At 40.0% G+C, this 12,723-nt stretch overlaps 4 non-coding genes across 4 annotated transcripts; 1 reads left to right on the forward strand and 3 right to left on the reverse strand.

Moving 5' to 3' along the window:
* Positions 1-4,381: 4,381 nt before the first annotated feature.
* On the reverse strand, positions 4,382-4,598 carry LOC116683836 (small nucleolar RNA U3). Its single transcript, XR_004330711.1, has one exon. It is a non-coding gene; the product is annotated as a small nucleolar RNA U3 (small nucleolar RNA).
* A 442-nt stretch (positions 4,599-5,040) lies between these two features.
* Positions 5,041-5,113, forward strand: trnal-caa (transfer RNA leucine (anticodon CAA)). Its single transcript has one exon. It is a non-coding gene; the product is annotated as a tRNA-Leu (tRNA).
* Positions 5,114-6,422: 1,309 nt separating this feature from the next.
* On the reverse strand, positions 6,423-6,494 carry trnaa-ugc (transfer RNA alanine (anticodon UGC)). The gene has a single exon. It is a non-coding gene; the product is annotated as a tRNA-Ala (tRNA).
* Positions 6,495-7,027: 533 nt separating this feature from the next.
* Positions 7,028-7,099, reverse strand: trnaa-ugc (transfer RNA alanine (anticodon UGC)). Its single transcript has one exon. It is a non-coding gene; the product is annotated as a tRNA-Ala (tRNA).
* Between the last annotated feature and the right edge of the window lie 5,624 nt (positions 7,100-12,723).

Here is a 12,723-nt window from a genome sequence, read left to right on the forward strand (position 1 = left end):
TCTGTTTCAGTTATCACCGTTTTGAATGTCATTGGTGTTCAGAAAAACATTTGTTAAAAAAATCCGTCTTTATTGGTGATAAATTAACATAATAGGCAAAAACATTAAAAATATATATAATATTAACGAACCGTTATCAACTAGTAGAACCATAACTAACATGTCACACACATAAAAAGGCACTCAAATGTGTAAAACCAAAAAAAAAATACACACAAGACCACAAACAAATTAACTAGAGCTGTTCTGATATTCCTGACAAGTCTGATGCCTGTTGGCCAGTAACCCCCCCCCCCCACAAACACACACACACACACACACACATTCATCAGTGTTTGTATCAAACCAAGTGCCAACCAAGTGCATGAACAAGAATTAATTACAAATGATTACAGTAATTCAGTACCAAAGCAATAATGAATGGGTACAACATGAACACAGGATTTAAGAAACTTCTGCTCGCTTTCAGCCCCAAAGTGGATCAGCTGCTGTTTCCTCCTGTTTCAAGTAAGCTCGCGTCCTCCCTTGATTTTGTATTTCACTGTCTATGGTTCCAAGGGCCATACACCCTTTTCCTTGTCAAAAAGAGTATTGGGACAACACTAGGTTTCGCGTGAACCCGCACAAAACAAGGGAAAGGGGTGAGATAGAGAAATGAGATTCAGCCCAAGACCTCCTGTAACACAAACTAAGCGGTATGCCCCCTTTTTAATACCTCAGAGTATCAGACAACACAACAAGCACTTTAAATGTACATGATTTACAGTTTCTATTATCTATTTACAGTATAGTATATTTATTGGTTTGTGTTTATGGATGAAATAACCTGACATACCATTAAGAGTGTACTTTTCAGCAGATGGAAACGTATAACTCAGACACTTGCAGCAACAGATGCGTTGGTACATGTGATCAGGGGTGCAGTACAGTCCAGTCACAAAGCATGGCAATTAGCAGAGGATGGTTTCGACCATTGACCTCTGGGTTATGGGCCCAGCACGCTTCCGCTGCGCCACTCTGCTCTTTAAAACTATGGTCTGGATAATTGTGATCCACATTTTGAAGGAACAGTTTGGGTTGTAAAGTTAAACATTTGGTAGACCTTGCCACTATCTTTTATGCTTCCTGATTACTCACACATTGATTATTCACATATAACACTTGTGATTGGCTGGTGCTTTAAAAAAAGGGCATAGTGAGTACAGATGTAAACATCAGTAAGGAGTCTACCAAGTTTCCTCTTTTCATTTTAGTTTGGACACCCAGTGAGGCTTACCGCGATGGTTTGGACTGGGTCGACTAGGGTCTCAATGTCAGACGAAACAACAGAATTACACTTCCATTCATGTGCTTGTGCCAGTGTTCATCCACCTGTCACTGCATTTTCAGCTTCAGTTGTGTTTTCTTTGTTTTTAAAACACCGACCTAGAGCTTTGTCATGACCCATGAAAAGGCCAGGAAAAAGACCGTGTGCAAGGTTGAAGGAAACACGAGAACATGACCACAACAGAAGAAATGATAATTCAATGATGGTGGTAGTCAGTTTAGTCAGTGGTGAGATGTATGCATGGATGAGTGCGAGGTATGGTGTCAGGATTATGCTGGACAGAGTAAAACTAACAAAGATGAGCGGGAGAGTTGCTGGACGAGAGCACCTCTGGGCAATCACAGATCCCACAACCAATAAAAGCCAACAAGCCATCACAAGTTAGGGGCGGCTGTGGCTCAGTGGTAGAGCGGTTGCCTGCCAATCGGAAGGTTGGTGGTTCGATCACCGCCCGTGCAGTCATTGTCGAAGTGTCCTTGGGCAAGACACTGAACCCCGAGTTGCCCCCGGTGCTGCGCATCGAGTGTGAATGTGTGTGAATGTTATTGATGAGAAGGTGGCACCTTGTACGGCAGCCCCGGCCACAGTGTATGAATGTGTGTGAATGGTGAATGTTCCCTGTAGATGTAAAAGCGCTTTGAGCAGTTGTTAAGACTGGAAAAGCGCTATATAAATACAGCACATTACATTTAAAACACTACTGAGTGAATGTGTTCAGAAAATGAAGAACATTGTTCAGAAAGCTTAATGAAGCTTCATTTGACCATAACTATTAACCACCTGAACCTGGTAAAAGGTATGAGGTACTCCTGCATAGCTAGCCAGTGATTTACCTACTGTAGATGGTGGTTGGCATCCCAACGAGGCTCGAAAATTTGCCTCATTGGCAGACCAATCACTCTCAGCTACTGTTCCAACCCCCACACCTCAGTGAAGAGGAAAACACTTCAATTAAAGGGGAGCAATGCAGTTCTGGCCATTTCTTGGCTGTTTTCTCACTTTTTTCTCGCAGGTATTGTCTATTGAGCTCCACCTCCAGCTTCTGAATAAATATTAGGCAGCTCCTCTGTTTCCTTGTGTCTGACTCTTCCCTCTGTCAGTCTGCAGTTTCCTCTTTTTCTGTTCCTCCAACAATGCTTTCTTAAGTTTCTGTTTCCCTTTTACCGGCTCAGTCATGACGATACTGTGAAAAACACCAAAAGAAATCCATCGCTATCTTGTTAGCAAGACCTGATATCACGCTACACTTCCTGACGCTGAGTCGGCGACACGCTAACTGAAAGTCGCAAGGGGGGGGGGGGGTTTCAGCTCACAGGTGCTAGGGGGGAGCGAGACGACCACACTTCAACTCATTCCAATGACTCCAAAGCTGTTCTGTTGGGTAAATTAAGCTAAAAATAAATGCATAGTTGTATAAGTTCTAATGTTTATTTCTTGACTCCCAGGACATACGAGAAGTGTTTTAGAGGAGACTGGCTCAGCTCGTACTGCTCTGTGTGTGATATCAATACATAATTGGAAGATTCACGTTCCCTTTAAGGTCCTACAACCATTTTTAAAATTCAAGTGACCTCAGTGCAGCACAAATATCCTAATAACCCAGTTTGTTCTGAAAGAAATGATGTTGACATCTTGACTGGAGACACCAGGGTTGAGGTTTTACAAGCTTTTATAGAAAATAGAAGCAGACGGACAATGAGCTATAAAAATGACCTTAGGTCTCAGAAGGTTAAATAATAGGAAGTTGCTGAGCACACACAGTTACTGGAGTTAGAGAAAATGACGTCCCAAACGGCGCATACTTGTGTGTACTGCTCTTGTGCAAAGACATCCATCTTTTTTTTTTTATTAGATTAGATTCAACTTTATTGTCATTGTGCAGAGTACAAGTACAAAGACAACAAAATGCAGTTTGTGTCTAACCAGAAAAGTGCAATGTGAGATACAAAGTACAGACAGGTGGTGCATAGGCAGGACAAGAAATATATTGCTGTGTTGTTTTTTATTTTTTGTATTGTTTATTAGCATTTTTTTCAAGAACATTGTTCAGTCTGATTGTGAGTTGGCCCGGCCGTTGGCTAGTTAGCTAACGGTAGCTTCCATGCTACATGAATAAGACGGACAGAGGTGTCTCTCATCTGGTGATAGAACCCTGAAATTTTTATTTTTACAATTGCAAATTACACATAAGTTCAGATTTTTTTGTTCTGCTAGCTCTCACCTTTTGCCCCATATTTCCTTCATATGAGTCCGAGCCAGCAGCACTAAGGAAGAGCAGCCCTCCTACGGCGAGTGGTGGCGACCCACGGGGAAAATTTGGTTTCCCAGTCAGTTCCAGTAGTACAGGTGAGAAAGTGGGGATAAAACGAGGACTGTGGGTCGGCGTTGTTGGTGCGTGAGTGGAAATACATCAAAATGCTAACGCATATCCAACGCCTTCACCCAGACATGCCAATCACTGGAACGAGAACAAAAAAACTGTCCAACGTCTCCTCCTACAGTGGTTAACCAGCCTTTAGATCCTACAAACAGGGCCAAAAAAATCACTGAATCAATCAGGATTTTACACATCACCTTCAATGCCCCGTTGCCACTCGTGAAGTAACCTGGCTTCAAGTATTGCTGTATGTACTCAAACCTCGTTACAACATGCCATCCCGTCCACAGGGACCTCAGTGGACCGTTCCACCCTTTAATACATGTCAATCAAGCTGAGCCTGTAAAGGCCACACAGTCTGATTAGTCAAGTGGAAACACCTGTGGGAGTGGAACATGGATGTGTAGAGATGGGCTTTCAAACAATGCACCTTTTGACATGTCAAAGTAGGAAAAGCAAAGGTAGAAATGAAAATGAATTATGGCTTAACTCAGTTTATATTTTTACACTGGACATAAGGTATTACGAAGTCAAGAAAGAAGGTGTTAACCCTTTCAAGTAACCTTGTTCACCATGGACCAAACATACTTTGAGACCGATTATAACTTCAGTTAATAGAAAGCTTAGCAGGTTTTGTTACCTTCACACATGTTAGTTTTCCACATATCTACTACTATACATTCTGATCATATTCCTTTCCTCAATACTCCATAAAGAAGCAAAGAACAATCATCAATGACAGAGAGCATATGAAGTGAATCATTACTCTCTGTCAGCTTCACGCTCAGAAAGGAATATCACAACTCATCATCATCGTGGTCAGCGAGACCTAACACTTTAGAAACACATTCCTCAAGTCAGAATCTCTAGAAACGATCCTGAAAGTATAGTCTTGGTTAGACTGAGGGGGGGGGGAACTGCATCTCATTCACTACAGAGGATTGTCACTCAGGGTTCAGAGGGACAGAAGCTAATCGTTACGTGCTCCAGATGACTCTGAGGTGAGAAAATCTATTTAGATCTTTAAGAAGACCATATGTAGATTGAATTAGATTTTCAGTCACTGTTGTCTCATACTTCAGTGTCAGCATACTTATTCTCTACAATAAATGCTCCAGTCCTTTCTTTGCATTAAACACCAGCCAATCACAAGTGTTACTTGTGAATAGTCAATGTGTGAGTAATCAGGAAGCTCACATAAAAGATAGTAGAAAGGTCTACCAAATGTTTAACTTTACAAACCGTAAGCTGTTGGAGCCTTGGTTGCCACAGGATCCCAAACCTCGCCTCAAAAATGTCAATTACATATTTTCCAGCCCATTGCCACAAGCAGTAGAGCAGAGTGGCGCAGCGGAAGCGTGCTGGGCCCAATAACCCAGAGGTCGGTGGATCGAAACCATCCTCTGCTATTTCCTGTGCTTTGTATGTGAGCTAAGGTATTTCCTGTTTGTTGGTGTTTAACAAAGCATTAATTTCTGTAATGCCTGCTGGCATGACAAGTTTCATCTATAAAAATGGAAGCTACGGTGCTCATAACCACCATGACACCCATAAAAACTGGAGCGTAATACAATAAATATTACAGTACAAGTACATAAATACAGTAAAATGGAGACTGTAAAACATGTACATTAAAGTGTGTTGTTGTGCTGTCTGATAGTCTGAGGTATAAAAGAGAGAGCATACTGCTTAGTTGTGTCACAGGAGGTCTTAGTCTACCACTACGTTCTATAAACCTACCAGTCAGATTACCACAGGAGGTAATACTTCTGCAGCTCTTTTAAAGACTCTACCATAATACCTGCTGGAGATGCCAGGTCCTCATACATGTAAGCATGAGCTCTACCACTGAGCTACATCCCCTGAAGATTTTCAGATTTTTAAAAGTTTTTTCTGAGATAGACTTAGACATATCTTTATTAATCTTTTGGGATGACTTCCGCAAGGAAATTGAAATATCACTGAATAAAAGAAGAAACCTGGGTAAAACATGTAATGGTAATGTTGTAAATGCAACTGCAGGTGGCTGGAAATCAAACCTGGGATAAATGCTTGCACTGCTACGATATAAAATCATATCGAAAAGTAACACACCTGTTGCCTTTCTGCTGCTTTCTGCTCTGTTGATAAACTTTTCAACAGGTTTAGTAGTAGTTACCAGACACGGTCAGAGTGCAAATCTAGTGGCACTTCCTGTGTCTGTGGATCCTCGTGGAGGCAGCTTGATTGATGATATGCTCCCTTATTTGTACCATAACAGAGATCTAATATTTTATCAAATTGGGTTGGGCGAGTAACCTTTCTGGCTAGTCTTCACAAATAAAGCAAGTAATCCCAAAATGAAAACTAATGCAATGGCTGGGAATCAAACCCAGGTGAATTGCTTGGAAGACAGCTATGCTCACCACTATACCACCATAACTGGGCAAAGCAATGTTCACTGCAAATCTTGATACACATCTGGGCCTGAGACTGATTTTGCAATAATTACCATAAATGCAAGGAGGTCACGGCACTCACAACACTGTGCTATTCAAATATGCACTAATCCTTTTCAATGTTGAGTAAAGCAGGACATGGGTAAAGTGCACCGAGTTTTTAGACACTTGATAAGTTCATCATCCACTTTAGGCCTTTTAATACTCGCTGCATGTTTCATTTTCTCTTTCAGAATAAGAGCTTCTGCAACTCTTGACAGACTGGACAAGGACTACCAGCTGGAGATGCCGGGGATTGAACCCAGGTCCTCATACATGCAAAGCATGCGCTCTACCACTGAGCTACATCCCCTCAATGGTTCTGAATTTCTTTACTTTCTAAGATCATTGAATATGAGAAGAACGCTATCGGAAAACTGACTCGGTCAGTGGAGCCATGAAAAGACCCCATGACGATCTACCTGACCATAGCCTTCAAGTCAGTGACAAATCAAGCTGCATTCTCATTTCCTTTTTACCAAAATTCATTTCCACTTTTGGTAAAATGTTTTGCGTCAAAGGAGTAGCTATTGTTCAAAATATCAGACAGCTCAATCTGGCAGTGTTGCCATAAAAAACACTACATGCCAAAAAACTACTTGAACATTGCCCTTCTAGTCATGACTAATCACATTTCCTTGAAGCAAAACTGCTAATGCATTTTGTTTGTTGTTTTTTTGATCCCCATTAGGACAATGCACTGTTCACTGCAAATCTTGCAACACATCTGGTCATTGAGACTGATTTTTGCATTTTACCATGAAACAAGGAGATTGCCTTTAATACTTTGTCTTTCAGAATAAGAGGTTTTGCAGCTCTTTTAGACTGTTGTAACAGAACACTTGTTGGAGATGCCGGGGATTGAACCCGGGGCCTCATACATGCAAAGCATGCGCTCTAACACTGAGCTACATCCCCTGAATGTCTACAGAAACCCCTACCCGGGAAAAATGTTGAAGTAAACTTGTTTGTTTGTTTTATTTGGATCCCCATTAGCTTCAGCATGAACTAAAAGCTTTTCTTCATGGGGTCCTACAACTTTCTTTGACAATACTCTTATGACATTTTTTCATTAACAACACAGACATAAATAGACAACTACTAACCATAATTAAATCATAAAGTTAAACGCAATTATACAAGAAATAAACAAAAGGACACTACTCCGCTAATTGACTGAGTTTTCACTTTAGGTCAAATAAAACTCCCTCCTACTGCATGCTTGTTGGATAATGATGTGTAGCAGTTCTAAAGGATAGTTTTCTGTTTGAAATAAAAGGTGTTTGCTTGTTATAACATTATGAAAAAAACATTAACAAATACACAAATCTATTTTAACTTTAAGCCATGAGAGTTGTCATGCATGTTATCAACATTTGATCTAAACCCACACAAAAAGCCACATGTGCAGCTTTATTCTGAATCACTTGTCATTTTTTCATATTAATTGCTGAAGTGCTGGACCACACCACTGAGCAGTAATCCATATGTGAAAAAAACAAAACCTGAAGGACTTTTTTACCTATCTGTGGTGTGAAGATGTTAGCACACCTTTTAATAACTGACAAGGTGTTGCCCATTTTAGTTACCAGCTTCTGAACGTGTTTGTCCCAACACAATCTCCTGTCAATTATCACACCCAAAAGTTTAGCCTCTTCTCTTTGCTCTACAGAAGTTTGCTCTATACTGAGTTCAAGTTTCGATTTGGAACATTAAAAAAATGAGTTCCAACCACTAAACTAGTTAGTGTAGAGCCATTGAGATCAGCTTGTTACTCATGATCCAGTCCAACACTGTAACTCTCTCTGTAGTTAGAAAACAGATGGTAAATCGTTAGTAAAGATTGTGAAGAGGAGTGGCCCAAGACAACTTCCTGAGGAAATCCATTGTTCCACAAGCCTGAAATCTTCCATTAAAGTAAACTAATTGTCTCCTATCAGTCAAATAGCTTTCCATCCATAATAATGCGGTTGTGAAAAACCATAATATTCCAGTTTTTTTAACAGTAAGTGCGGATCAATTATCAAATGCTGCAGTAAAATCAAGCATCACAACACCTGTTTTTTCTCTCGTCCATATCCTTAAACCAGTCATCACCCATCTTAGTCAGGGCAGTGGCAGTTGAGTGTTTTCCTCTGTAGTATGCAAGCTGAAAAACTGTAATTAAATATTATTAAAAAAAAAACTGAATCTGTTCATAAACAATTCTTTCCATTATTTTACAGAGAATTGGTAATAACCTTATTGGTATACTGTTTGATCCAGAGAAAGGCATTCTTTTTCTTTGGTATTGGCATAACTTTACATAACTTCCATGCTTGCAGCCATATATTATATGACAATAGTAGGACAAATGATTGAAACTATTGGCTAATCCACTTATATTCAAGATAGTCCACACCAGGTGTTTGTTTTCCAATTCATCAGAAGCTACATGTTTTACTTTCCTGATATATTATCAATGTTTTTGACAAAATCTGTGGTGTGTAGCTGTGTATATTTTTAAGATTTATTTATTTATGAAGTATCATTGACACAATTTGCTATATCAATTGGTTTAGTAAGAAAATCACCTTCATTTTTCTATCTAAAGGTCTATCTCTGTAGGGATCCATCCCATAATGGTGTAACACACTTAGATATAATCTGAGTCTTTCAGCACTTTTAGTGGAGGAAACGTTTCTTATCAAGGAGTTTAAACACAGAAACGGCAGGAAGGATAAATCCACCATATCAAGTCTCAAATAATCAGCATGAGGCCTCGTTTAATTTATTTTATTTTAACTACAAAACAATAACTTGAGAGCGTACAATTTATTTAGGCCAATTAATGTTTCTAGAGATGAGAAGAAAGTTTTAACAAAATCAAAAAGTTTCAAACACGTCTACGTTTTCCAACCAAAACATCTTTAAACGTCTTAATGTTTCGCCTTTGGGCCTTCTTCTTCAAGCAATTTACTGGAGAAATATTTAAAAAAAATTACATTTAATTTGGACCATATAGAAATAAACAAGCCGTTCTTAAATGTTGCTGGCTGTCTTTTTGTGCTCCTTTTTTAAACTTTTTTTTAAAGATATATACATTTGAAAAATAGATTTTTAAAAGGATGAGTTCAGGCACCAATACTGGTGCCTAAATGATAAAGGGCTCTGAGGACAGGCAGAAAACAGTCCAACTGATCCACAATAACATACATGCTGCTCAGAAGATAAAGTTACTGCTGGTCAGCCTTCAATGTGGAGAGAAGATCAGAATATAACGACAACTATCAGGGCATGAGGAGGAGGAAACAGCTTGACTCTGAAACATGTTCACAACGAGGCAGCGTGAATGCGCTGGTGACTTTTAAGGTTACCACTCTGAGTAAAGGTTTCCCCACATTTTTCACACCAGTACGGCTTCTCTCCAGTGTGAATGCGCTGGTGAGTTTTGAGGTTACCACTACGAGAAAAGGTTTTCCCACATTGTTCACAGCTGTACGGCTTCTCTCCAGTGTGAATGCGCTGGTGAGATTTAAGGTAACTACTCTGAGAAAAGGTTTCCCCACATTGTTCACACCAGTACGGCTTCTCTACAGTGTGAATGCGCTGGTGAGATTTAAGGGCATCACCACGAGAAAAGGTTTCCCCACATTGATCACAGCTGTACGGCTTCTCTCCAGTGTGAATGTGTTGATGTCTTGTCAGGGCACTCTGTTGTGTGAAAGCTGCCCCACATTGATCACAGCTGTAAGGCTTCTCTCCAGTGTGAACTCTCTGATGAATCTTTAAATATCCTGATGTTGTGAAGGATTTGTCACAGTGCTGACAGCGGTGACGTTTGACTCCTCTTCCTCTCCGTTTCTATCAACAGAGAAAAACCAAGAGAGTGAGTTAGTGAGGTGCCATGCTGTAGAGGTCTATCTTAAACTAGAAACAACATTTAGAGCATGTCTATGGAACACTGTTTGACTGACGCATTACTTTTCTCAATTATCTGCCAACATCACTATTATGGAGTTGCATTATGGGAAATGTAACATCCAGTGTTGGTTAGTTTGAGATAAATAAACTACTTTTGATCAATTTATGTGTGGCCTCCATTTTGTTGCCAGCCTTTTAGCCAGCTGTTTAGTAACAAATGGAGGATCAAAAATGTAATACTGGGAAAGTTGTAAATGTAACATTTTCCCACAGAGTTTTAGCTTTCACTGGTATTTGTAGGGGTTACCGTGTTGTCTTCATGTTGTTGGAACAGCTCTACTCCAGTAAAGTAAATTGGAACCATTGTCCCTGATAGGCATTAGGAATGAGGGGCACCTGACCTTTGACCTTTTGTTTTGGGTTGTCATTTTTGCTTAATCAAACTTGTATAGCCAGCTGTATTGTGTAAATAAGTAATATGGTAGTGTATTGTGGTATTGTCCACACAAGCTCCATTTCCTCAAGCATTTCTGAAGCTCAGCAGAGCTTTCTGCTGTGCTCTGGAATAAAAACTGCTGAGCATCACTGACCCTTCTGAAAAACACAGGCGCATGTGTCGTAGTAATGAATGTTTAAAAAATAGCTTTGATGTACAGTTGTGTTAACAATAATAGCATCACTAAACTCATAAATCATATTTTTGGTAAAAGTGATATTTCTACATGGCAAATCATTTACTAGTAAGTGTTGTAGAGTCCTAGAAAACCAATAGTCATGACTGGCATGCTGCTCATTCTGTGGAATTGAATCTGTAATTGAAAGGAGCATGTTCATAATAATAGTGTTGTGTTCAATTAGTGAACTGATTGATTCTGGGAAGAAACAGGTGTCAGTTATGGCCTATATTTAATCTATATACTGTATATATACATATTTAAGGAAGGAAGCACATGTTGTGCAGGCTGGTTATAGTGCATTTCACACTAAAATACTAAAATGGCTTGTTCCAGACATTGCTCTGAGGAACAGAACACTTTAATTAAAAAGTTGATATGAGAGGGGAAAACAGATAAATAAGTTCAAAAGATCATAAGCTGCTCTGCCAAAATGATTTCAAATGTCTTGAAATAGCATCCAACGCCTGACCGACGTGGGAAACAACCAAAGGACACACTGACTGGCCAAAGGAGAAATGGAGCAACATTCTGGGGACTGATGAGAGGGAAACTGTTCTTTTTGGGTCTAGGAGCCGCGGACAGTTTGTCCTCCGACCCCCCTGCACTGAAATCAAGCCCCAGTCCACTGTGAAGACAGTAAAGCACGGTGGTTATGGGATGTTTCTCATACTGTGGTGTTGGGCCTGTTTATCACATACCAGGGATCATGGATCAGTTCCAATATATCAGAATACTTGAAGAGGTCATGTTTCCTTATGCTGAAGAGGAAATGCCTTTGAAACGGATCTTTCAACAAGACAAGGACCCAAACACACCAGGAAGGAGCAAAGTCTTGGTTCCAGATGAACCAGATGGATGTTATGGAGCGGCCAGCCCAATCCCTGGACCTCAATCCCAGAGAACAGTTGTAGGGTGACATCATAAAGCATTACCATGGTTACGCTGTGTGTGTGTTAATAAAGTTTGGATTAACTATCTGCGTGGCCTTTTTGTTTCCGGTCTAGACCTGCTCTTTATCTTTATGGAAAACGCAAAGAGATAACTGTTGTTGTGATTTAGCGCTATCTAAATACAATTGAATTGATATATCTGCGTGGCCTTTTTGTTGCCGGCCTTGAGCCAGGCGGTAACAACCGGGGGACGGTCTGGGATTGGTAGTGCTTTATCAGCCTCTCCGTCTCAGGGGATTGGTTGGCACTCTTTGTTTCTTAAATAGATCAAAAATCTAAATTTGATCACAAATAATACTTTACATGAGAACCATAATCCAGAAAAACAAAGCATGAATATATTGTTGAATCTGTTAAGTTAAATTGGTAGAAATGTACATTACGATAAACGTGACAGCACATTATATGAAAGGCACCGAGGAGATTATCAAAACTGATTTTTCCCGGCCTTTATTTATCCGAGTTGCCCCCCCCCGACCACTATCAGAGGGCCGCAGTTTAATCGACTACTGGTTTTTCTTTTAGGAATTACGGTATAATGTATAAATCCTAAAAGACATTTGTGAACCCTCTGTGTGCATTCATAATATTGAGATTAGATTTCTGGGACTCTTCAGTCGCAGTACCTCTTTCCTTCACTCACCTCCTCCTCCCTGACACCTTTCCTCTGCCCTCCTTCTTTTCTTTCTTCTCCTCCGTCTCCTGTGTTTCTGCATGTACTCGGTGATAAGGTCCAGGTCCAGGTTGTCTTTGTGCTCCCATGTGTTCTCCTCACTGGAAAGGTGAGTGCAGACAGAAGAACATCTCCTCACACTTTGTTTTTAGACAATCCATTCTCACGCTAATTATCATTCCTATTATTCCTTTTTTCTATTGCCATCTTGTAAGGTTATTTGTGGGTCTGCAACGTAGTGTCAAAATACCAAACCTTCAACTTTGAGGGCATGATACCATACTGACACTTCTTTACAATATGTAAATATATTATATATCTCAAGACCAAGAACACCAA

The sequence above is a fragment of the Etheostoma spectabile genome, unplaced genomic scaffold, assembly GCF_008692095.1.
Source record: "Etheostoma spectabile isolate EspeVRDwgs_2016 unplaced genomic scaffold, UIUC_Espe_1.0 scaffold00019127, whole genome shotgun sequence".
Classification (NCBI taxonomy): Eukaryota; Metazoa; Chordata; class Actinopteri; order Perciformes; family Percidae; genus Etheostoma; species Etheostoma spectabile.